Source organism: Dermacentor albipictus, chromosome 1, assembly GCF_038994185.2.
Source record: "Dermacentor albipictus isolate Rhodes 1998 colony chromosome 1, USDA_Dalb.pri_finalv2, whole genome shotgun sequence".
In the NCBI taxonomy this organism is placed as follows: domain Eukaryota; kingdom Metazoa; phylum Arthropoda; class Arachnida; order Ixodida; family Ixodidae; genus Dermacentor; species Dermacentor albipictus.
Genome location: NC_091821.1, coordinates 496499328 through 496527156, shown reverse-complemented (window position 1 = coordinate 496527156; position 27829 = coordinate 496499328). Strand labels below are relative to the sequence as shown.

The 27829-nt window shown below is 44.6% G+C and overlaps 1 protein-coding gene across 9 annotated transcripts in view; it reads left to right on the top strand.

Moving 5' to 3' along the window:
• LOC135908811 (uncharacterized) overlaps positions 1–27829 on the top strand; it is a 683451-nt gene that overhangs the window by 504641 nt on the left and 150981 nt on the right. For all 9 annotated transcript variants that reach the window (XM_065440642.2, XM_065440641.2, XM_065440640.2 and 6 more), the window contains one exon: positions 12520–12572. The gene's annotated coding sequence lies outside the window, so the exon portion shown is untranslated. The remainder of the gene's footprint in view (positions 1–12519; positions 12573–27829) is intronic.

The following is a 27829-nucleotide window of genomic DNA, read 5'->3' as shown; positions in this document are numbered from 1 at the left end:
ACTGTCTTGTAACAGCATCACCAACATTTCGTCTTAAGCGGCCGTGTTCCTTTCCTAATGATGCAGTCGTCGGCTTGTCGTCCACATTATGCAGCTGTGATAACTTGGTACCGTTGGCGCTGTGCTTTTGAGGGTGCGGTGGCTCGGTCGTGACCATCACGTCGTCAGCATAACGCTGCCATCGCACTGCCTTCAATGGCCAATAGGCTTAGGAAAAAAAAATAAGAACCAGTAAAGAACGCGGGTATCGCTGGCAAGCATCGCTGTCGGAGTCCGCGTATGGACGTCGACAATAGACGCCGTCAATTTCGGGGGGGGGGGGGGGGGTGTACGTTTATTATCGGTCCATATAGCTATTTACAAAGTTGCCATATTTTTGTGTACGGCCACATATCCAGACGAGCAGATTGGCTGAGGGTGAGGGAACAAACGCGAGTTAATGACATCTTAGCTGAAATCAAGAAAAAGAAATGGGCATGGGTAGGACATGTAATGAGGAGGGAAGATAACCGATGGTCACTAAGGGTTACGGACTGGATTCCAAGGGAAGGGAAGCGTAGCAGGGGGCGGCAGAAAGTTAGGTGGGCGGATGAGATTAAGAAGTTTGCAGGGACGGCATGGCCACAATTAGTATATGACCGGGGTTGTTGGAGAAATATTGGAGAGGCCTTTGCCCTGCAGTGGGCGTAACGAGGCTGCTGCTGCTGATGATGATGATGACATATCCAGTGGGCCATGTTGTCTGCTCAGCAGCGTAGCAGCCAGCACACAGCTAGCGCCATGAGATAGCGGAAAACATGGGTCGCCCACCGGCAGCAGGCTGACGCCCGCTACCTTACTGAGCCATTCCAGCCTAGTGTTTCAGACACAAGGCCATGGCTCAGGTGACGTTCAGTAGATTATCGTTAGTATATGTATTTATCGAGTACAGAAATACGTGACATGTCGCCTTAGGGGTAAATGGGGGTGGTTGGGCAATATGAATTGCTTTGGCAGTTGCCAAAAAGGAAAGATAAAAGAGAAGAACAATGTAAACAAGGCTGCCATCAAAATGACACGATCCAAAAAGTCGACGAAGTCAGAATCAGGGGTGGTGCGAAGCAACTATTACAATTTGTAGGCTGAAAATCGAGTTCGCCAGCACAACAGCAGTAACAGTACGTCGCAAGGGGCCTTCGTTCTGCATTGACCATGCGGTGGCTCGGTAGTGACCATCACGTCGTCAGCATAACGCTGCCATTGCTGCCATCCGTACATGGCATCTGTGCTTTCACCCGTCCGTGCGCCCATCCATCCCTTCATCCATCCTGACACAGGCGCTGAAATGTAGCTGCAGGTACTGAAGGTTTCCCCAGTAGTCGGTTCACCACATACACGATAAGGTGCTTTATCCCGCCGCTTCCCAGCACAGAAAATACAAGCGGTCATCGCGTCTTTCGACGAGGCTGTTGATCGCATCACAGTTTGCGGATGTAGATGTGTCTAGCGGTTTGTCCTTTCGTCGTATATAGATAGCGACAGCCTATATAACCCGAGAACTTGGACCACTGTGCATGTGCCAGTGGTTATGTGCGCAAATGAAGAACTTGGTTCACTGGGCACTCAGAACCAGACATGGAGAAGGCAAGACGATGAAAGGTAGGGCGGTCATGCAGGCCGACGTCTGGCTTGCTACCCTACACTGACCGTAAGGGAAAGTGGGGATGGAGACGCTCGTTCATCGGGGCATGCGTCCAAACGAACTGCTTGGGCCGCTTATCGGGTCCGATTGTTCCTGTACCACAATGTTGATGCGTCAAAATCCTCAGCCTGGCCATTTCATTTTATGCGACTCCATCGGTCTCGGCAATGATCCACCGTCATACCACTGTCTCGTAACTGCATCGCCAACATTTCTTCTCAAGCTGGCGTGTTCCTTCAACTGCCTAATGCCACTTCCGAAGAGTAAATGCGGCTAATAAAAAGGTACGCTCCCACCACAACGTGTGATCTTTAAAGCGGCAGTACATTAAGCGGTGTCTGCTGGTTTGTCTGCACGTTGTTGACAAATTCATGTGCGAGGATAAACACTGCTTTCAGCACTGCGAAAGGCTTCCATAGTGAACACAGATGAAATAAAATGTCTGGTACGTAACTGGAACATAACTATATCACACTCAGGCAATCCTTGGTGGTTGATTTGCATTTGTTGCTTTCTATCGTTTCTCTACTATCCATGCCTAACAATCAATCGCGGTGCTATATTGACACGTAGGTAAGTGTCAGCCTTTGCCTGAGAACGCCTTCAGTAACCTGGCTAAGTGTGAAGCCGAACACTTTACAATATCCTGCCGTAACACACCTGATCGCATTCAAAAGTGTGTGTTTGAGGCCCTTGCGGTAAAATTTGGAGCGAAATGGTTCATTGTATACCAGATGTTTGAAATAAAAAAATAATGGGGTTTTACGTGCCAAAACCACTTTCTGATTATGACGCACGCCATAGTGCGGGACATGAGAAATTTGGTCCACCTGGGATTCTTTAACGTGGACTTTAAGTTAAGCACACGGATGTTTTCGCATTTCGGCCCCATCGAAATGCTGCCGCCATGGCCGGTATTCAATCCCGCGACCTCGTGCTGAGCAGCCCAACACCAGTGGGGGCGACGACTTACGGAGTCGCCATCTGTCGGAAGCGCCTCCCTTGCGTAGTATAAGGGATCACGAGGCGCACTCCTCACTAATTTAGCTTACGGCGCTCAATATAAAGACCACGCGGCAGCCCTCCTGGACATTTCCGTAAGTATACTCTCAAAACGACGGAAGCTTTTTACTGTCGATATAATAATCTTGGGCAAACTGAAAGCACAGATTACAGACGCTATCTCTTTACCCAATACGTAGAGTGAACGCCACTGCGCGCGGTCACCGCGATGGAGTCTCCCAAACCGCCTTCTTGCACGAAAGGTAGGCAAATGCTGAGAGCAAACTAGGTGAAATATGTTCTTATAGTGGGGTGTTTGTATAACCAAATGGAGCATAATAGAATGAAGCCTCAATGCAGCGATCGCAGCAACCGACTACGCATCTGCATGCATGTCCGCGCACAATGTTTCGCTTTCGCTGCGTACACGTTTTCGCACCGTGCCTTGAGCTTTAGGCCACGAAATATGAGCATTTGACCATGCACAAGCAACCATTGTTGCGTGAGCACTATCAGAACTCATACAAATAATTTCGTTATAGAGGCTTCGACGCCTACGGCGACTGTGATGTACCGTCGCGACGATTCAATATTTTTTTCCCTTCTATATTCTTTGCACGTTCTAATATTATTTCTCAAGTTGCGTTGCACTTTATGTTTATGGGTCTTCTCAGCGTGCGATTTCCTATCCAGTGCATTAATTCATTACACAAATATAACCATATACCATGCCTTTTCGTAATGTGCTTCTTACCACTGTCTTTCCATTCCAGTGAACTTGCCAGTATCTAGCATCAACAAGTTCATAAGCGAAACTGTCATGACATTGGCCGGGCAGCGGGCATGGGCGAGCGTCTCTATGCGCGTTTTCTGCTACTCACCGAACATCGCCGTCCCGGCGCCGTAGCAAAAATATTCCTCGCATCTGTGCATGCTACATACCCGAGCTGTAGCCGATGGCTGTCTGCCGGTTCTAAGTTTCGCGAACCAAGCTTCATGCAGCTTCTTGTCCTGCGTCAGCGTGTGAATAAGGCTGACACCAGGCTTCGTTGTGTACATCTGGCACTGTGGCACCGAGCAGCAGCCTACCATGCTGCACGCCTCCAAAAACAGCCACTACCTATTTTAATGAGCGCAGTCCTTTCAAATGTTGTCAAGGAGACACCCAAGGCGGGAAACCTCAACCACTTAATCAGAACCGCAGCGAAGGGGGGACTTTAAACTTTTGTTTTCAGCTGGCTTCGGCACTTCAGAAGCAGCCGACGCGGCCGCTGTGTTCGCGTGATCCCTCGTGCCCCGTTACCCCGACGGTGACGCCAGCTTTTGCAGTGGTGGAGCTCGCCCCCAATAGCCACTAAGAAACCACGTCGGCTGATGTTTAAAATACAAAGATATGCTATAATCGATGAAACCTTAATATTGGTAATATGTAATAAAATACAGATACCGGAGTTAGTAAAATTCCGCAGGCAGTGTTTTGTGATGTGCCTAACGCTAAGTTTATTCTGCTACATTGAGCAATATATAAATATATAAAAAAAATCCTAACGACTGAATAGACGCAGAAACTCCACTGGTAGCTGCGCAGACATCGAGCCACTTGCGTCATCTTCACGCAACGCGGCGTCATTACCGATGTTACGAAGCCTCATCCGGGGACTACGAACCAGAGCGCTGTGGCAACACGAACTGCTGCGGATGGTGGCGCAAGGTGAATTGATGAGGCAAGCAAACTACTGCAGGTGGCGGCGACTGGTGCGCTGATCACGTTTCGATCGGTATAAGGCGGTATGGCTATTTAGCACCTTATCCATCCGCGTCGAACCATCATGAACCGCGCGGGCCCGTATCCTGAAAGCAATCTGCGAAAGTGGCAGGGTGCGGCGCGTGCAGAGAACTTCGTGTTCTCCTCGCTTCGTTCGCGTTAAAGCGACAGGCAGCACAAAGGAAAAGTAGCTCTCTGCTTCAGGCTCTATGTTGAAAGGGATCGTGTGTTAAAATGGACGGATAGACAGCCGGACGGGCTTTTTTGTGTGTGTGTGTGGTGAACATACAAATGCGTACGTATTACAAAAAACAAAAGATTTCAGTTTAACTACGGAAGATTTTTCGAACGAGAACTACACATATTCGACTTCAACAATAACTTTTTGCTGTTTAAGCTTCAGGTTATATATAAAAAATTCTTACAACCAGGCTCAAGTCGACATTCAATGTGAGAAATAACACTGAATAGAAATCTAGAGAAATGACTTTTGTTCATTTTGATATTATCATAAAAAGCCATTTGTGCGCAGCTTCATTAAACAGGTAAGTGTACGCAGACACATCTCACACAAGCGAGCCACCTAATCTTAATTTCTGCTGAAGATGCCACTGCTTAATCAAGCAATCATGCAATTCAGAACATAATCGTAACCTTTATTGATAGAGTTCATCCTTGTACGTGTCGTGTAGTAGCGGGTGTCTTGACAGATCTACTGTGCCCTGGACATAGTGTGGCTATGTGGACTTAGTATTGCAGTGATTCGATACCTTTTTACTGATCATCACGCTCACCTCAAAAATTTTGTTTACAGACAAAAGTTATCCCTAGGGGCACGACCACCGGTCGACAAACTGTGACAGAAAGAGGCGAGTAGGGGCGTGGTACAAGTGGGGATATGATAAACAACGAAGGCGTACAAAAACAAAGTTTCCGATAGGTGTGCGGAAAGTTTCGTGATAGGAATTCTTCGCATTCTTTTAATTTTTTTCTATTACAGAAATAATAACAGCCTCGTTTCGAAAGGGATCGTCATAGCATCCGTTCTTGCATCTAGACCATGCAAGTGGTGGAAGAAGGAAATAACGCGAGCTATAGAAGGGGGACGCGCCTAGGGATCATTGAAAAGCCGAAAAGTTGTGTTGTGATTTAAGGAAGAAAAGGTGCTCCTTAGATGGAACAAGAGGGGGGGGGGGGGGAGCGACTCATGCAAAATAAAATTAAATGTACAAGGGACCGTTGGGTGCATAGCATTCGCAAAAGAGAGAAAGGCGCACCAAAAACATTTCTGGAAGCATGTAAGAGCACTCGGAGCACCAACTAAAGATTCGCAAATGGCTATGAGGAATGAAGATTGCAACCTTTCTTAGGGAGACCCCGCGCTGCGACACATGTAGGATAACTTCGGCCAAAATGAAAATGTAGTCCAGACTCGAAAGAGATCCCGCAACAACAAAGGAGCCCGAGAGATCATAATATGCGGTAGAAATCATTTACAGGAAAAATTCTTAGTGAAATGTTCCGAATCAGAATTCCTAATTTTTTTTACTACATGTTTAGTGTAATTGTGTGACTGATGAATACGCTTCGTATCATAAGAAGCCAACAAACAAAGACAAGAAGGACAGCATAGAGGAAATTACATGTACTTATTAATTGAATTAAAGGCATGTTAAATTAATGCAAATGAATGTGGATGAAAAAACAACTGGCTGCTAGTGTCGCACGAACCCACCTCTTCGCATTACGCGTGCGATGCTCTTCCGCGTCCGTGTCGTAGGCGTCACGTACACGCGACGCCTACGACAAGGAGGATGCTCCATATCCGGCTTCAAGGCCATGAGTTGTCGCGCTGGCTAACACTCCCAGGCTTACTTCTAATATATAAACATGAATACCACAGAAAGTGGATCGGTAAACGACGATGCGGCAGCTCGACTCGTAAGAGCATCGCAAGCGTAATGCGAAGTCCCGGGTTCGAGCCCCGTCTGCGGCCAATGTTTTCTGATCCACTTGCACTTCCGTTAATTTATAATTTGTTTAATTCAAATAATAAATGCATGTAATTTCCTTTGGGCTGTCGTTAGTGTCCTTTTGTTGCATTATTATTATATATACAATAAATACCGTGGCCCCGGTTTCCTTTCTTCTCGTTCTGGTAAATATGCTGTGTTATGTGTTCTCATATGCATTTCTTTATGCATTCTAACATTAAGTGTAATTGTGATTTATGACTATGTTGCATAAAATATTGTAATCAGCATCTTTTAATTTAACTTTTCTCAATGCGCATCTATAATCCAAACCTATGCACCTTGCTGCCGCATAACTGTCATCTGGGCCACGTCAAGACGTTCTCATGGCTTCTACCCCAGCGGACTTTCCAGCGTATTGTCTGGTCAAGAGATTTGAATTCCATTTGAATTGAATAATACGGCCGCAAGATCCGATGACATTCCAATAGACATAATTAAATAGCTGGGCCGGAAGAGCAAGGCACTGCTGATTGATGCAATGTAGCATGTGATAAAAACGAAAAAAATTCTGCTTTGAGGGCACGAAATCAAGTTTAACCTCACCTACAAGGCAAAGTTAATAAAGACAGGACGAGTTCGTACAGGCCAGTTTCGGTAACGTCGGTGATTGGCAATTCAAATCATAAAATTTGAACTGTTTAAGTGGGTGGAATAAAACGAAATGATAAAATGATATTATGGGAAAATGATAGAGTGGGCTCTGATTAGGCAGACTTTTTTTACTAGGCAGATCATTATCTTTGTCTTCTGCGTATCGATCTACAACCCCACTCTTACAGTCTCTTTGTGAAGTTCCTCAACAATTTTTTGCAACTCGTCTGCACAGTTTATGAATAGAACAACTTCATCGCCAAACCGAAGGTTGCTGAGATATTCGCCGTCGATACTTACTCCTATAAAACGTGTGTTCTCAGTTCATAGAGATTTCAATAGCCTAGAATAGACCTCATGGATAGCATTTCCAGATAAGTGAGGAGCCTACGACAATGCCGGTAGGTAATTGTTATGAGATATTCTGAAGCACGAATGCATATATGACGATTCCTTGGAGCTGCTGTGTGAGACTGATACCTGAGTGCAAATTGTATTTGAAGGCCGCAGATGCGATGAAGTGGTGGAAACTCATCGATCACTGTAGAAACTCACAGATCACTGTGAGGCCGGGCTCCACTGTAGTTTGCGCTTTATGGTAAGGGCATAGAAAGACGGTTCGAAAGCTGTGACCCAGGGTGTGATAAATATACGTTCGTAATGGTTAAAGGGTGCAACAGGAGGCCGCTGACTTGATGTATGTGAATGGCTCAGCGCTACTAACGGACAATGCAAGGTGCTTAAGCGATTAGCGGATTTGTAGGACTACGTTGCGTCAAATCTAGGCCTTACGTTTAACACAGTGAGATAGGGAATTAGGATCTTTAATAACTAGACGAGTAAACAGGCGATATCCATTTAAAAGCAAGTCATATCCGTAGTCAAGCAATGTAAATACCTCGGCATTTCAAACGAAGGGAAGACCTTATGAAGCCCCCACCAAGATAATCTTAAAATTAAGGGGAAGCGGAATGCAGCAATAATGAAACATAGATCAATCTATGGCTACAGTAAATGTCAGGTAGTGCGCCGAATCAAGAAAGGGAGTAAGAACGTCGGCGCTAAGGTTCGCAAGTGCCTGTCTGTGCTTAAAATCAGACGTCTTGTCGCGGTTGGAAGTCAACAACGGAGCGGTAGTCCGGTTGGCTTTGGGAGCTCACGGCAAAACCAAAAATGTGGCAGTGCAGAGTGACATGGGTTTTGCTTGTTTTGAAGTCAGAGAAGTGCAGAGCAAAATCAGCTTTGAAGAAATACTCAGGAACTCGGATAAAAAATAACTGGGTGGCTAAAGTGCACAATTATCTGTACCTGAAAAGTGTTGACACAGAATGAAGGAACAGGTCAAGAAAATTGTCATCAAAGCGCAAGGTAATTAAAAGCACAGTTAGAGAACCAGGAATCGTCAAAAAGAGAGCGAGAGAAGCAGAGATAGTGAATTGGATGCGAAGAATGGAAACAAAAAAGACCATGGAGATTTACAAGAATAGGAAGGAAATTAGAAGGTAAATCCTTACGATAACATAAGTATTAGTGCATTGCTATTTAAGGCTCCAGCTAGTTGCGCAAGGACAAAACCATACCAGAGCAAATATTCGCAACAAGATGAGGCATGTACATACTGCAGAAAAAATCCGAAGATTAGTCAGCACATTGCAATGAAATGCGAAGGCTTTCACCCAGTGAGACTCGTAGTAAACGTAAACCCTCAAGATTCACTTGGACTGAAAGTTAACAATACCGTGAACTGGTTAGCAGTCCACATAAGCAAGATACCTTTAGAATATTGATGGAGAAAAAGGGAGGGAAGAACTTGACACTACCGGATCCGTTGCAGACATAGGTAGGTAGACAAGCTACATGAGAAATTTTGAGGAAGAGAAAAAAAAGATTAAGGTTATATTCACAAAAATTCTAAAGTTAAAAGCATGTATATAGCATACTCATTTAACTCAAGGATGTCAAGTGGCAATTTCTTTACCACCAAGTTTCAAAGGGAATACCAGTAAGTCATCATCAAGCGGCAGCTGTGCAGTGGGCGTCTAAAGCTGCAGGAGTGCTCAACTGCGTGCGCGTTTTTGACGCGACAATGAATGGCAAGACTGCAGGTATAAGGCAGCCACAACCCACTGTGGCAGCAGCTCAGTGGCTATGGCTGGCGAGCTCAAAGTAGTGGGTTCGAATCCGGCCGCGGCATCCGCATTTCAATGTGGGCGATTCGCAAAAGTGCTCGCTTCAGGTTACACAACATCTGCAGGTTACACAACCCTAGGGGGTCAAAATTACCACGGAGAGCACAGTACGGGGATCCACATAATAAAATCCGCTTATTGGCACCTAAAACCCTTGTAATCAGGCGACCGCCTTAAGGGCCCTGCGTTGCAGAAAACCTGGAGTCGGCGTCCCGCATCGACCGTCTTTTCGCGAAAGGTTATCCCGAACCACGCATACCCAACCTTGCAGGCCCTCCGTGTAGCATAGACACGTTACTGAACTTATTGAGTTTTCAAAGTAAAATGCATAAAGAAATGGTAAAGCACGACTTACAAACAACCTACAGACATGATACCGCCGGAATGTAATTTGAATATACGAGAAAACATAATTTTGTCACGCGGAAACTCAAAGACAAACTGCATTCCCAGCATTTCTTTCATTCATAGAGTGGTGCGCGCAGTTTCTTGTAGCCCGATCCAGATGGCGCTGCCCTCCACGCATCCGCGGCCCACGCAAAGGCCGCATTTGTTCCAGAAAGCTCGCCTGCGCGCACAGCGTTAGCTGACAGCGCTTCGCGGTAAACATTACGGTTACATAAGTTGCCGTTGCCGGGAATTGTGAGGAGCAGTCTCGGATCTTTGAATGCTGTCGCGTTCCACTCTTAAAGGTGGCACTTAGGCATCCTCCATTTTTCAAATATTTATAACGTCTCTCATTTTACAAATGTGATGTCGTAATTGCCACTCTGAGTGATCACTATTGGCCGCATTTATACGGCTCGCAAGGTTGTACACAGGCAATGTTTGGCGTATAGGTAGAAAATCAGCTCCACGGGTAGGCAGTAAGCTAGTACTCGTAGCATGCAGTTTGCGCGCTATTAGTTGAGTAGTTTAACGTAATGGAACTACGTACTTTGGCTGTTGTACTGCTTGACGGAGAACGTGAGAAAAAAAATACCGCACCTTTATTGCAATTATCTGCACGATTACGGGGCGCGGCCGAAGTGTTGCGGCGTTGGCTGTGTAAGTGGTTTGAATGTTCAGGCTAGTATATTTATATGTGTGCAGCGGGGCACAGCCAGAAACACTGATATTTTAGTCTAAAATTGCTTCTGCGTGAGTGGAGCTGTATCGCATATCCGGCCGGCCTTCAACGTGAAAAGGGAAATATTTGTCACAAACCGTGGTAGTGTGATCGTCTATGCCAATGCATACCAGATTGCTAGAATTAAAACACATGGCATATCTTGCATTTATAGATTACGATAACAGTGCTCTAGAAATACGACACGCGGCACTTGTTAGGCACCGTTCAGTAGTATTCGACTCGCACTGATAACACGGGTTGTCGGCCGCTACTGATACGTGCCCTGCACGAGCTCGTCCAGTTCACCACTGATATGGTACGCTCTCTATTGCATGTGGCACGCTGCGCCTGAATTACCGTGCTGTTGCACACCTCCATTATCTTCTCTTACTGCTTCCCCCCTTTTTAATTCAAGTTTGCTGAGCTTTACTTTAGCGTTCCTTCTTCATTCCTATACTTTCTTTTCTATATTTGGAATAGCCGGCCCTTCGGTGGCTTTGTTTTCCCACACTAACAAAATTTATTTGAAAAAAAAAAACTGCTAGGTATTTCAGAAGCCATATGATTAACCTTTGAGCAGATCAATACGTCTTTAAGTTAGAAATTATTCTGGGTGCGGACCAGTTTCTTGCAAACTTATAATAGGTGATGAACCACAAGCCATAGAGACAGAGACTGAGATATGGCATATCGTTACCAACAATGCAAAAAAATGCATGCCACAAAGACGGAGAACCCCACGGTATCAGCGTTGACTCGCAATTAAGAGTTATTAGTACGCAACGAAGTATTTGTAGGCATCAGACAAACTGTCAAATCAAGATTCTTTTCATGTTCACAAGCAATTGCAGGAGCCCCCAACTAATACACCTATAGTAAATGAGGTATAAAGGAATATATATTTGCGCTAAGTGGAAATACAAGCTTGGGGACGGAGGGAAAGGGAATGCTAGCTTCTTTTTCGTTTCCTTTTAGTCCCACTTTCCTAAATCTTTGTTTTCTTACAGCGCTAATACTTATTTCTTTGTAATCATCCAATTCTACCAGCTATAATGTTTACTGAGCTATCAAGGTTTGCCAGTTTTTGTTGCGAGAGTGATATTGAAGCTTGCCAATGCAGTCAGCATCTTTGCATGCGATGTGAGCTGCTTTGGCTATCACTCCCGTGTTCTGACCTTTCATTTTACACAGTAGCCAGGTTTCGGCGACTTTTCGCGTAACAAATCCAGTTGTGCCATCTTGCCGGACTTTCCATCCAACAGACATAGAAACTGAGAAGGCAATGTTTGCTTTGACAGGTAGCCAGGAAACCCCTCAAATGTTCTTAGAACAGGTTAAGCAGCGAGTTGTCGGAAATGGCGTTGCAGAGATAAAATATTTCCGTTTACAATGTGCGCATAAAAACGGTCAGGGTCTGCGGTGTCGAAGTTATTTGCGCACATATGGACGAGGGGTTAGTTGAATGAGAAGCACCAGCTTCTTTACGATGTATAGCACGCTTTCTTATTCCGCGTTGTTTGGAATCTGAACAGAAGACTTAGCAGCGATACCTCGTTGTTGTCACTGTAACCAGACGAAGCCGGTTCCTTCTTAGTTCTTCTTGGTGCCCCGTCTTGCGCTAATTAAACAATTTCGACGACTGTGACAGCTCATAAGCGCAATGAAGGTCAAGTGCCGACTGACCATACGCTGGTCCCGTGGCAGCTGCCCGACTAGGCTGCCCTCGTGAGCACAAGGCCAATGGTGCAACGGCTTCAGAGAGCAAGCCAACCTACCACATAGTGTTTCGTCTAACCTTCATGATCACTAAAGTGTTCAAGGGCTCCGCTAGTATGTTCTCTTTGAGCCTTAGCGCAGTGCTCGAAGAGACTCTTTCGCACTCGTTGCACTCAGGAGAATAACATTTACTGACTATAGGCATCGACTATGTAACACCTTCTTCGTTATGTCTACGGGAAAAGCTGTCAATGGAACATAGCAGTAAAATTTCAGAAGAAAGAAACAGGAAAGAAAACATAACATTTCTTATTCTAGTTTTACTTTTCAAGAAACTGTCTTTTGAATATTGCTGAAACACAAAGCCCGGACCTATCTAACTCAGACATCTGTCTACACTCAACTCTGCTCTTATTCTTCCTTTGCAGTTCATGGAATCTTCGGTCTAGACTCGCACAACGATGCGCCTTCATTTTCTGAGGTAAGATGCTTCAATTATAAAACAGGTGTTACTATCTGTTTTTTTTATATTCGTTGTGTATATTGTTACACTGTAGTGACGATGAAGAAACAGTGGCCCAACCGTGCATGACGAAAGTAATATTCTATTGGGCGAACTTGCAAAAACCTACAAAAAAGTTACACTCAGAGCACAACGATAGCGATGAACACAGTGGGCGAACGTGGAAATCTTATCAGTGGGTCAAGCGCGTAGGCTTTTGTACCTGAGTCATCGAAGGTTCCACAATAATCGCTGGAGCCCACGTGTCTCCCGGAAAGTACAGCAAAATTCGCGTCCCGCATACGTCTAATAAGATTACACAAGGTTCGGTACACGACAGGCAGCGGATAGAATTCGGTGTCCGAATTCGGTACGATTCGGTGTCCGATCCGACGTGCGGCGCCGCATGCTCCGGCATGCGGCATACGATGATTCGGGACACACGGTGCGTGCATCCGAAAGATTGAGCGGCGCGTAAGCTCCGCCCAGATCCAGCCCTCCATCTTGACTTCAGAGCCACGTCGAGAAACGCAATATAAACAACTCTCCACAACACTGCGTCGCTTTACGCGAACACTGCCAATAACGTTATGCCCCTGCGAGTGACAGAACACTTCACGACGGCGCGTCGTCCACTGACGACTCCGCTAACAGCCAGCGATAGGGCCGGTAGGCCTAGCTAGGCAGACGCCGCGGCCGACGGCGCTTACGATCCAACCCGAGCTCGTCGAAGAACGCTTATGTTTGCCAAAACAATTAACACTGTACACTTAGGTCGCCCGTAATTAAATACAATTGGTTTACTCGACGCAGTCGTTGCGAAGGGCAAACGTGCAAGCAAAGCGAGCAGCCTCGCTCAGAAGGTCGGTGTGTGCTGTCTGCCCGCGAAATGCCCTCGCGTCGCGTCTCCTGATCGCGCCAGTAGCTTAGTCCTTGTGTACTAGGCGTTGCTTTGAATAACAGGCAGACGTCGAGATAATTTTACTGAACTGGCAACTATTTCGTGTCGGAAACAAACTGCAGCAGGCAAGGAAAAAAAAAACTGCGAGAAACCGGCCAGCCAGCGCCGCCTCCGTGGAGGGAACGTCACATGCCAGCCGCGCTGTCATTGGCTGCGGCCAAACGACGGTGCGGTTGTCGGACGCGTCGGACGATGAAAATCTGCCCGGTTTGTCGCACGCCGGACGTCCGATCCGGCACTTCAGCACGGCAAAACACCTCGATTCCAGCTGCCGTTCCGGCGCGTCGGACGCCGGATCGGACACTAAATCGGACCGTGTGTCTCCCGCTTAAGACTCGAGAAATGTCCGATACATGCAGGCGCGAGCTACGCTGAGAGATAACATTTGTTAAGGTAGTCCTCACTTGCGTGAATAAGCACGCGCAAGGCGGCGCGCTTAAAAACGCGCGCCGCGTTCCGAAGGCCACACCACTGCGCGTTCGCGGTCGCAGAGAGCGGTGGGCAGGAGAGAGTTGTCGCCATCTCTCGAGATGCCTCGGGATCCCGCGAGAATTCCCGCGCGTTTCAGTCGGTGTTCCGTCACGGCTGCTGGTACACGGGGCGCACGTCGGTCGGGTTCGCCGGCCAGAGCACTGGCCTTACCGCCCACGTGACGACTTCGGCGCCTGTGATTGGCTCGGTCGGGCTTGCGGAAACGCGGCGCGGCGAAAAAAAAAATGGGTTCCGGATCCATCCTCGCGCGGCAGAACATTCTTGCCGCGAAAGCGCCTTTCGCGGTGCGCGTTTTACAGCGAAGCTGTATACTTCTACCGTCCCAGAAAATATTTGTGTCGTGGTATGCAAAAAAATCCCCATACGTGGGCCGATCCCGGAGATACTGCAATGCCGGGCCGACCCGCGGGGGACGTGCAGTTCAGCATGAAGGGGCCCACATACACAGATTCGTTGGTCATCCTTCTTCATATAGTGGAAGGGCGCTGAGTTTTTTTTAAGCGGGCCGTCTTGTGCGCGCTTCGTCGCGCAGGGGACGACGTACCTTTATATGGTGAAACGCAGTCACTAGTGAAAGGTAACCAAGTGCATGCGTCAATATCAGTGGTACCTCTTGGATTGTTTGATCGTTCTGTTGTAGTATGTTTAAGAAAAACGTACAAAATATTCTCTTGATCAAACGAAAACTTCATATTCCTTGCATTTTATTGATTATTTTTGAATACTGCTCATCTCATAAGGGAATAGAAAAGAAAAGGGGTAAAGCAAAGAACACCTAAAGAATTTTATAGTGACATTGCAGCACCGAATAATGACATAAAGATTTCATATATATTACGTCAAAACTGGCATAAAAATATGGGATAAACAATGAATTACTAATGTGGAATTAATGTTTTTTATCATCCCGGCATATTGTTCGTAAAACTGAACTATTTTTTATTCCAAAATCACAAAAAACGTCATTTTTAGATGTGAGAGGAGTTTGAATTGAGGTTGAAAGGAAAGAAAAAGGTGAATTAGTAGTTCAATGTGAAGACTCATCTGAAATATCAAAGTCGCACTGAAGCATAACTGAAATACGTGCTTGTATGAAAAGTGTTTTTCTTAGATAATTCTGTTGTAAAATTTGTCTAATCCGGTGCGCGTGTGAGTCAACAAATACACTTTAATGTTCGACATCTACAGTTGGGTCCGTAATCCCTATTTCAAATGACGGACGGTGACAACTGTAATGCACGAAGAACAGGAGAAAGCTTAAAACACCTTATATATGAGTGTCATGAAAAGCTAACGAACAAAGACATCGAGGACCGAACAGGGGAAATTACATGTACTGTTTGATTGAATGAAAGAGATGACAATGTTAATGGAAATGAAAGTGCATGAGCAAACAACGTGCCGCAGGTGGGGCACGGATCCACGTCTTCGCATTGCACGTGCGGTGCTCTTACCGATTGAGCTACTGCGGCGCCATTTTCCCGTCCGCTTTCTGGGGTGCCTATGTTTATTTACTCGAACTAAACGGGGTAGTGGTAGGCACCACTGCAGCTCCCGGCCCTGACGGTGGATGTAGAACATCCTTCGTTTCGTCGCAGGCATCACGTGTACGTGATCTGTTTGCGAGTGTAATTCATACGGCTTATCACACGCTTGGTCTTCCTCCCCGCTTCGACATAATTAAACGACAGACGTTTCAGTGAATGAAATAGTATAAGACAACTTCCTCGTGAATTTTAGATGGGCAAAGCCACGAAAGCACTGATGTACGCTTTAAAACCCACCATCACAGTGGTGAGTTTCACAAGCGTTTGAGCGTGCGTGCGTGGTCCGAACTTTATTCGTCTTGCTCTCACTTGGTTATCTTTTCTCCTTTTACAATATCAAATCAACAAACCAGGTAGCGCCTCGTCAATTTACTTATTTCTAAAAAATATATTCTATCTGTCACGTCACGCAGAGCTCAGGGGCAGGGCGCTCAGTGCCTTGAAACGCTGCTGTAGAGGGCCTCGTCAATAATCGGCGCAGGAAATAAAATGAGACGACCGGAAACTTTACGTCCGGTGCCACGTAACAGAAATGAACAAGCTGGTGATGAAGCGTGCCTTAAGAAAGTTCCAAATGTGATGGCATAGATAATAAATATATATATATATATATATATATATATATATATATATATATATATATATATATATATATATATATATATATATATATATACATATATATATATATATATATATATATATATATATATATATATACATATATATATATATATATATATATATTCAGATCCTTCTGATTCTTAAACGGGGTAGCAAAGTTCCCGTAATTGAAAGAAAAGTACTATATACCATGACTACTGGCGCAACTAAGCAACATTAAACGGAAACTAAATATGGAGCAATGTTATAAGCACAAAAAGGACATCTGCGGCTCTGTGGTTTTGAGTGATTCATCGGTATACGTGCATCTGCACGGTACGCAAAAACCAATCCTAGGTTATTTTTACGGCCTGGAGAAAAAGCAGGCAGAAAGCTGTGGATAGGAACGAATATTATATAAATACATACGTGAAATCTGACGAAACACTCTGGTTTTCCAATAAAGAGCTTTCGCTCTCTCCTCCAGATGTGAACTCAACCTTGCAGATCTTCACATCAGCAATGGAGGCTTTTTTTTTATAGGCGAATTTCGGGGCAGGACCACTCGTGATATCAGGCGTCGTCGTATCGCGCAGAATGTAGAGCCGTTCGCTGTTTGCAATGGACAGGAACCCCGCGGACAAGATATTTATAAAAATATGTTTCCTGTGCTTCGTAGGAAAATGTTAACATAAGGTTCACCTTTCTTTTATTTATAATTACCTTAAAGGTCTCATGGGAAGCTTTGAGAGAGGCAGCATATAAAGGTCCCCTAACATACTTGCTCATAATTCGATTTTAATGCATTCTTCCGAATCACCAGTAACCGATGTACAGATACATGTCTAAACTATACTTGACCGCAATTTATCTCGTCGTGACGATGAATAATTATTTAAGTTTGGTACCGCGAAGCAGCTTGAGGCAACAAATTCACCATCTATGCTTTGTTAATGTACTCAACAGCGCAATCAGAGACCCACAATTCTTAGAGAATCAGGCAGAATACATCCCAGATGTCTATCCATATCAGCGAAGCTCTCTTGGTTTCGCTGAATGGCGCGCTGGAAGAACAAAGCAAGGTGTGCACAATGTTCACAGAGTACAGCGCAATCAACAACGCAATGTACAACGTTCAATATTTCAGGTGGTTTCTTGTTCTGCAGATCAGTGTATATTCAGAGGACGCACTTTTCACAATTTTGAGAAAGGTTCTTCTGTCGTCCCTTTTATGTAGGCCTGATGACGTCACTTGACTTTTTTATTAGTCAGTAGCTCAGAATAGTACCTTTTTTTTTCAGTTACGACATGCGCAACTGCTCTTGCTGAAACGCGCCGCTATTCGATGACCGTCTGATGCCAGCTTTCGTCACTAAGTATGCGCCCGTGGGTATTTGTCGCTCTTCAATGAAGGTCTTTGACGCCAGCTTGCTTAAGTATGGCCAATTAGTGTTGTGATACACTGTTTAATGAAATAAAGAGATATTTAAAATTTATCTTCAGCTTTGAGCCGCATGCTATGTATGTGAATGCTTGTTCGCACAAGTGCTACGCACGCACTTCGCAGCGGTGCCGCTGAGTGACGCAGCGTATTGAGTGGGAAGTGAGAGAGGAACTAGGCTGCACACAGTGCGCATACATAACGCGTCTCTGCGGCGGCAGTTCGATGTGTAGTTGAACTGCTTCAGTGATAAACGCATTAACGTCGACGTTCGTCATCAAGTGGGTTCTGTCGGTTGTATTTGTTTTTTGCTAAAGAAATACTATGGTGTTTCGAGAACCTAACATTCCAATGAACCCATTGCGAGCATTCACTGCATGTCGCCTGTGAATAAAAGAGAATGAGCTTAGTAAATTCAGCCACGTATGAGCAAAACGGCTGTTTTCGTATAATTATACCGGAAGCACATTTCTGCGTGAAACTCCACGGTGCACCTGACAATCGCGCATGTCTGGACAAACTTGTCTATGAGCCGAAATCTTGTGCATATGTGTAGCCAACAATGAAGTGTGATGTGAGCAGAGCTCCCGACTAGTGCATATGTAGGACGTCGTAGCAGGCACGAACGAATTTTCTATCTTTTCAGCTGCGTGAAGTGGGGAAGCTGTATACGAGCAGGATGTGACCAAACGTGAAGTATCGCAGAAACAATTTATTGGACGTATAAAGCAGTTGTGAAATACGTTTACATTGTGGGGAAGAAAAGAAGAACTAGACATTGCGAATGAAAATGATAGATGATTGTAAAGAAACCGACATATGTATGCGAAGTCTAGAGCAGTATGCTTAGTGTAGCAAGGTATGCAAGTACGCAAGTGTACAAGTAAGCAAGGTATGCTTAGTGTAGCCAGGGTAGCACTCAAGTACACGGGTGAGGAAGGGAGACATCGAAAGTACGGGCGCAGAGTTTAATTATCCACATAGTTTATAATCGGTGCCCGTACATGTATAATGAAGTAAGTAGCCCAATGCGAATCTTTATTGCGAGATATGCTTCTCAATAACAAACGAAGATAGATGAATCATTGGTATTAGCGTATTTATTTATTTATTCATTCCTTTATGTCATTTGTTTATTTATGAAATAATTATTGAAGTTAATTTGTTATTTTGCTTATTTATTTGTTTATTATCATACACTCAAATACAAAGGCATTCTAGAGAAGAGAGGGCAAGTATGTAACGTACACCATGTAGCCAAAGCAAGCTGCTTTGATAATTAGAAGGCAAGAGAAATTGAAGTGGAGATTGAAAATACATCATCAGCAATGGTCAACTGCTGATTGCCCGCGTGGTCGAGGAAAATAACTTTTCTAACATAGGCAGCAGGCTCTCTTCGGTTGAAGGGAGAAACCAAGCTTGCTTCTTCGCTGAAGTAGCAAACTCCTGGCAAAAGAAGTAAATATCAGCCATGATCCATAAAAAATCATTTGTAAATGTTACTGTATGTATTATAATATTTTCCCGATAATATATCAAGACTGGTTGCGATCTTTTTTCTTACAAGTTTGACGTACAAGGCACGTATTTTATCAACGTACTCTTTGATAAATAAAAAAAAAACATCGCTGCATGCCATTGGCGCTTCATACGTGCATTACAAATGACTCGTCAATTCTCTTTTCATGTGGGTGTGCAACTCGAATATCAAAACCGAACATTTGAGGCACACGAACAGCTGGCACAACTGCAAAAAACACGCGTGCAGTTTCTCTAAAAGCTGCTCCAATGGGGTCTGCGTCAGTGGAATCATTGCGCGTTGCCAATTATGCTCTAATCGCTACCATTCTCAATTGTTTTTTTTTCTTTGCTGACGGCTTTGACATACACAAACGATACACAAAAGTAAAACATGTCAACAAGAATTTTGCTGGCACGGCATATTGCATTTTTTTCTTTTGTCAATGCTGCCAGTTCATCTAGCATGTCAATGCATTTTGGCTGTTCAGGGAGTGCCCGGTGGACACCCCTGATCCGCACTACGGCTACAATGAAGTGATCGCGTGTAGGTCGCGTATTGCCATCAGCATTATTGAACTGCGTTCCAGCTTTCCGCCAACTGTGGAGGCCCAGGAGCACTATAGCCTCATACGAAAAACCCTCTTTTCTACCGGTAAGAATCTTATTCCATGTTGATCTAAAAGTAACTCTTTCTTTAACGTTCTTTGTAGTGCCTCCCAGAAGAAGATGAGATCCCAGCAATCTAGAAGCGCATGGTCTATCGTTTCAGGTTTTTTGCATAAGTGTGAAAAAAAAGAACGGCGAACCTAGGATGTGCTTACGAGAACAAGGAAAATATTACAATTTGAAACAAGATAGTATTTATTATAATATGCACAAATATTAAAACAAACGAAAAAAAAACTAACGAGGCTTTGTCAGAATGCAAATATGAAAAGGGAGTTTGGCAAAAACCTACGCTTTGTTCTATATCGCAATTTGACAAGAAAAAGATCCCTTCAATAGATACATGAAAAATTAATAGTGTACAATTGCATTGATTTGGAAAACAGGACATCCTACTTTACGATCCTGATTAACTCAACAAAAGTCGATACCAAAGTGTTAGAGAAGCTCACTGCAAAAATCCTCATGATTATAATATTGGATCTCCATATGATCCTGGATCTTGAATCTCCTTAGGATCTTGGTCTTACGTCGCGTCTGAAGTCGCGGTTCTTTTCCTCTTTAAAAATGTCTGACCAACCGGCCCAAGGTTCCCCCCTCTTGAACTTGGGTCTCAATAAATGCCCTTTCGCGAGTAATGTAAAATAATTTGTTTAGTGAATTAGATACCAACGTCTGCTGGAAACGCGTCATTTTTACTGCACACCTCAGAGCGCTTCTACTATTAAACGTTTAATGTTACTCTTACCAAAGCTCTCAGATATTCTTTTACCAAAAACAACGCACAAGAGGGACTGGTTGTCCCAGGACATTATTAGTTCACTGTCACGGCTGTTCTCTGGGCCCCCGCAGTAGTTTTTATGCAACACTTATGATATGGCTCTCACTACCATCCTTGTTTATGACTGCTTTTCGTTCCGAAGGAAAATCATTACTTTTGCTTTTGGGCTCTTTCTCTTATGAATTATACGTAGGACATTCCGCAATGCTTACAGATATATTATTAAACGTGACGGAGAAGGAGGAAGGTGTTGCAGGTTTACCTTTGAAAGACACGTCGACAAGACATTGATCAGCCCGAGCACCTTTCATATCCCTCTGTGGATTGGGGTCTGATGGTTAGAGCGTCGGGCTGCAGCGCTGGGGGACCAAGGTTGGACCCCACCGTCGGGCACGAATTTCGTGTCTCTTGATACCTAATCCATTCACCCCTCTAGCAGCGCCCAGCAAGCATGGTCAGGACGCTCCGGGGGTTTCATCCGAGAGTCTGAGAGCATCGCTTTAATAAATGTAGATAAGTGGCAGCCTTAGAAGTAGCTGAATTAATGTGTGTGCCTCAGATTATGCTAATCTCTGAGGGGGCTGATGGTCATTTGGTAATCTCGGACTAAAAGGGGCGACAGCCGACAGCATGACTGGACGTGGCGCTGACAGGCCATTTTACGCCGCGGTAATCAGTGTTTATATATGGGCAGGAATGTCGCCGTCATTAAACACTTTTCTATAATTTTTCGCACAATTCCAACAGCTACACATACTGTCCGGTCGAGATATTTACTTTAATCTGACATGCCACATAAATACGCACCACTTAATGCGTGATGTAAGCATAAGTAAGCCCGGACAGTGGCGCTATTTCCATCGTTAGGAAAAAGCGACTGCTATGGGTTGACAAGGGGCACATTTTTTAACTGCGTTTGTATTTGTCGAGAACTGAGTTATAATAAACCATTTTAGAATCTGGCAGAGATTCTGGCACCGAACTCTGTATAGTGTCCTAGATAGACATTATGGTCAGCTCCTTTTCGCCGAAGCTATAGATGAATGGAAGAAGGCGCTAGCAGACTAATAAAGATAGCCCAAGAGGCAGTGGTATAGAGGAATTGTGAAACATGGCACGCGAACTGGTAGCAGTGAAGTATTCGACGCCTCAGATTGTTGAATGACGTGAAAACTTAAGTTTTGAGTGAGTTATCAAAAGGCCGCCGGTGCCCGGAACGTGTCACTTGCTTGCAGGTGGAAATCTATGAAACATATTGTGTATGTAGAAATTGGTTATGCGAAGGTCACTTCAAACGTTGAGATAGAATTGAACATTTAGTACGCTCGCACGTATATTCCACATACTTTACAAGCTCACCAGGAGCCTTCCTCGGCGTGTGCAGGCAGTCCTCACAACCATGACATCCTGCCAACGAGAAGTAAGAAACCTTACACATAAAAAAGGACGGAAAAAGAGGCCTCTTGTGATGGTTTGGAACCAGTGAACTTTTGCTACCAAATCTCACGCGTCACAATGAAACATCTCTTATGAGAAGAGAAGTTAAACTGCTCAAGCAAGAACAACGGTATACAATGTGCGTTAATCATAAGTCGAAATATTTCAAATACGAAATTTAAAAACGTCCATAGACTGCTGATACGTAGAAAAAGCTCGATCCGCGTGTTGATTGGACAAATATTTGGTTGCATATCGAAAAGGTGGGACCTGTGAAAAATTGTGTTACTCGAACGACATAAGTCGGTCATACCATCTGTAATAAAGCACATAATATTGTGCCGTTATTGAAAATGCTGAGTTAGCACACATACACTTACAAAATCCGCAACATTTTGCAATGCGCGGATATCCTTCGTTCAGATATAAAACGAAATAAATACTCTTTTTGTAACATGGTCGTTCTCACTGTATAACAGACTAGTGTACGTCTGCTCATTTGACGATGTCCATGAAGGAAAGTTTACAAATGTGTGTCAACGCGGCCTTACATTATACTGGACGCGCAAGTCGAAACGCCCGCTATACGCAACATTAAAGATTGCGCAATTACAGGCTCACGCATGTATTTCGTAAGCCGCAAGAAGTGCGACACGCGTATTTACGCAGCGCCGCCAGCATCACCGGTAGTCTGCAGCAGCAGGGACGGTGTTTCCCGAAAAAATAACTATGTACTGCAATTTGGTAGGAAATCTTTCTTTGGCTGATGCGTTCAAAAGAATTTTGCTCTCCTATTGGGGCAACTTCCCATATCCATACGCTTGCACGAAAATCCTAAGCTATCGCCAAAAAGCATCGGCGCCGAAGTAAACTGTGACATCCTTGGGGCATCAGAATCATACAGAACGCAGCGTCGAATGTACACACTTTGTTTTAGACCGAGTTCAGTATATGATCATAATGAGGCGGCGTAGATCTGTTTTATTTAGTGCTTTTTGTTGCTGTTGTTGACCAAGCGGAGTACTAATTCTTGACCAGAGTTTGGTGATGGTATGGCAATGTAGCCAACCAGTCAGAAACAATGAACTGAGTGTGGATCGCATTCAGAATTCAAGAACCAAATTGACAACCAGCACTAAAACCTCGCATGTGCATTGCCGTGATGCAGAACCTTTATCAAGCAGAGAAATGTGTTTTCGGCAACGCTTGGCGTGGTTGCAGTCCACAAATTTAGTGCGAGTATTTCAGGCCCAAGTGTCCAGCTTCTGACCGCACTAGGCACAGACACGATAGGACATGTGGGAGCATGCGCTCCTTCATCAAATGTGGTCATAGACTACGCTTGGTTGGACGAATTCGGCTTAAGACAATCTTTGATAAAGGCTCGCACCTCCGGTGTCCTCAATATTGTGCGAGTTTTGAGAAACGCCAATCGTTGGTGGACGGCATCGGAATTTAATTGCGCACCCAAAAGTCGGTAGTGTCACCTGCCCCTCTCTTGTTCTCCTTATAGGAGGCACGGCCTTAATGACATTGTTGTATTTTCTTTATCTTTTTCTTAATACAAAAACTGTGAACGATGCGTCTTACAGAGCCTTCCGATATGGTGATGAAACTAAAGCGACATCATGGCCGCACAAGGCAGCGTCCAGCCTGCGGTCTTAATGCCTGACGCCTACTAATTTCTGACCTCTTTGCCCTACTCTCGGAAAATGATAGGTGTTGTGTAGACATTTGCTCCCCTCAGAACACATCGGCATCAAAGTTGGTTCGTTATGATGGCAATACTCTGAAGATTGCTTCTCTATATCGATAAGTGAAGGCCTAGACACCATCTCTGACTCGTGGATATGGCAACAGGTAACACAGAGATGACTAGCCATCACAGTGGCTTAGCGTGGTTCGGCTTCAGACAGCATGGTGGTATCTCGCACGGTGAAATGATTGAAAGGTTCATTAGCTACATTAGTGTGAAATGTGACGCTGGAACATCGCATTTCCTGTGGAATCATAGCGTTTGCAGTTGACACTAGCGTTTGCATGCAGGTCATTAACCGTCATGTAACAACGTCCGAAACAAGCTCCAGGAAGATTTTGGCGATTGTGGGAGAAGGAGGGGAACGCCAAGCGTCTTGGTCTTGTACCCCTCCCTTTATTGCGCTGCCTAAATTGTCTTACAAAAATTTGCTGGAGGCGTATTGTACAACGTAAACGATGGATAAATAAATAATGAATGAATGTTTGATTTATTGACGCTCACGAACGCATGACGAGACCAAATGCATGTTGCTGACTATTGTATGTAGTGAGTCACTATTTTTTCTACTCTGCTTAATAGCATAATTAGTCAAGATTGATTAACCAACTTCGGAAGCAACGAAGTTGGGCAAAAAATTTGAATTTGAAAATTGTAGAGTGTTTTGGAGAACGTCCGATTAAACAGTTTCTAACTTTCTATCTGTTAAGTATAAGTGTTTTTTCGTTTATTGCAGATGCCTGCGAAATACCACGTGACATGCCATACCACGTGATATGCTACGTGGGCCACGTGACATGCCACGTGGGCGTCATGATTGTAGCGCTCCCAAACATTTCTCACACAAACCAACATGGCATCCGGCAGGGTGTGCTGCCGCTTAAGACGCGACAGGGCAGTGACGCATGCGTTGGCTGTGCGATTTACGCCACCGATGTGGTTCCCTCGCGGTGATTCATGATAGCGATAAACACACACAGTGGCAACACACCCGGCTAAATGCGATGTTGGTTTGTACTCGGAGCGTTTGGCGGCACTGCAATCACGGCGCCCGAATGAACACGTCACTATTTTATTTTTATTTTTTTTGTATTTCGCTGGCATCTGCAGTAAGCGAAAAAACACTAATGCCTAATAGATAACAAGTTACAAACTGTTTAATGGGGCATTTTGCAAAGGGCTGTACAACTTCCTTACCGGAATTTTTTCGCTTAACTTCGCTGCTTCCGAAGTTGGTTAATTAATCTAGACTACTTATGCAATTAAGCAGAATACAAAAAAATAGTGTGACTTACTCTATACAATAGTCAGCAACATGCATTTGGTCGCATCGTCTCATATTGCATCGGAATATTTTTAGCCTGGCTAAAATTAGCTAGGAGACCTTCTATATATGCATTTGTCGACTCCTAAGCACACCCTTGGCTGTCAGCTTTGATGTCCGAAGGGTTAGTTTCTACAGTCACCTAATCTTGTTCAGAAAAGAAATAGCCTAAATTTGTTGTTGTGTGCAACGCAGGACAATAACGAAGAGGTAAAGCAAATGAAAGGTTCAGTAGTTCTGGCTTTGACTGGGTCCAGGTAATTTGTAGCCTTCTAATACATTCTAGTATTACCATTCTAAATTAGCATGCTAATGCATTTTACTAAAAAAAAACACACTTTCCATGGTACTTTGTGGACTATGACGTTCACCTACTGAGCACCCGGACCCGCCGTGGTTGCTCAGTGGCTACGGTGTTGGGCTGCTGAGCACGAGGTCGCGGGATCGAATCCCGGCCAGGGCAGCTGCATTTCCATGGGGGCGATATGCGAAAACACCCGTGTACTTGTATTTAGGTGCACGTTAAGAACCCCAGGTGGTCGAAATTTCCGGAGTCCCCCACTACGGCGTGCCTCATAATCAGAAAGTGGTTTTGGCACGTAAAACCCCATAATTGTTTTACTGAGCACCCAGGGCGAGGTTTTACTGCTGGCAGCGGTGAGCGTATTTCTTAGAGAAAAACTTTATTGCCGATAGTTCCAATACAATGCCTATCATAGCTTATGATGAAGCTTTGGGTTACAATAGGAACAAACCGGAGAAAACGAGAAAGTGTACGAGTGAGATTGAAGACTAATACGCACAAGAAAAAGATAATCCTCAGTAGCCTGGCTTGGAAACAGGAATTCGGGCTGACTGGCTATGGTCAGCCTCTGGAATTTGTCCAGGAGCGCGTATATCTAGGTTAATTACTCGTAGTGGCATCATAAGATGAAAATTTATTGGAGAATAAAATGGGTTTGAGTGCTTACGGCAGGCAACCAAATACTGACTTGGAGCTTACTACCATTGTTGAAAAGAAATGTGTGCAGTCATTGCTTTCTAACGGCATCAAAATAAGGGCCAGGAACTTTGAGTTTAACAAAGAAGCCCGAGAAAAAGTTAAGGACCGCGCAAAGATCGATGGATCGAAAAATGTTCAAGGTAACCTGAATAGACAAGAAGAAAGCGCTCCTAATCAGAGAGCATACGAGGACAGCCGATATTATATTTAACCTTAAAGGGACAAAATTGGGCTGGGCAGGCCATGTAATGCGTTGGGTAGATAACCGGTGGGCCATTAGAGTTACAGAATGGGTACCAAGGGAAAGAAGTGCAGTCGAGGACGGCAGTAAAATAGGCGGGGTGACGAAATTAGGAAATTTGCAGGCGCAAGCTCCAACCAGCTAGCGCAAGACAGAGGTAAATGAAGGTGGCGTGCAGAGACCTTCGTCCTGTAGTGCACGTGATGAAGATCGCAAAAGCTATTGGCAGAGTATTTGTTCCGGAAAGACCGTTTGAATTTATCAATTCACAGAAGTATTGCACGCTGAATGGCTGCATATCTTACCGCATTTCCCTGTTACGACTTGTCCGTCTTCCCTGTTCTTCTGTTTTCAAATACGTACGTGTTGGCGGCGAATAGTAAATAGCATATTTTTCAATAAGCAAAACAACATTTAACATTGTGAGGCTGAAGGCTTCTAGTAACAATCCTTACTCCAAAAAATTTAGAGACCCATAAAATGAAAGTCGCGCGAAATATTTCCGTTCATGTCCAGAACATGGACCGCAGCGCCCTCTGTCCGTAGTGAGTCCTGAACAGGCACGTGACTAAATGAGGGCACTTTGAAAAATTCAAGGGGCACTTTGTTTTCCCTACCACGCAATGCTTAGACCTTATGCAACAACGCAAGATCGTCGGCTCGACTCCTAACAAAGGTTGTTGGTTCGAGTGCCTTTAATTAACTCTACCTTAACTCAGTGTACCTTAATTACCATCACCTTAGTTAATACCAACGATTGTGGGCTAGAGTGTCTTAACTACCTACATATAAAGGAACTCTCTTAACTAACATTAGCTTAATTGCCACGAAAGTCGTGTGTTCAGGTGCTTTTATTAAATATATGTTTATTACTTGTAGCCTAATAAAATTTATGTTAGTTAACACTAATCGTTGTAGGTTTGACTCCCACCAAAGGTCGAGGGTTCGTAGCCTTCTTGGACCATCATTAGGTCACGCCTGCAGGGCGGCATTTTCGCGCCGCATGAACCATTTAGAACTTTCGAATGAAAACGCTCTTGGGTTTTGCGAGTCATAAACCACTATCTGATTATGAGGCACGCCGTAGTGGGGGCTCCGAATTATTTTCGACCATCTGGGGTTCTTTAACGTACACCCTATACGCAGTACACTCGTTTTTGTATTTCTCCCTGAACGAAATGTGGCCGCTGCGGTTGGGAAATAATATCGCGACATCGTGTTTAGCAGCCCAACGCCAAAGCCACTAAACAACCACAGCGGGTGTTAGGGGAATAAAAAAAAAATTGAGTAATGTGTTTTTTCAAAAATGTCAACATCGGAACTTTGCTGCGCTGCAGCCATTCTGACAAATCGATTCGCCGAAGGAACCTATGAAACGTTCGCTCCGCAAGCGCCATACCTGGCTTTACTCTGGCAGCTATTCTGTGCTGCCCGGCCACCTTTCATGTGCCCACTCAATCTCT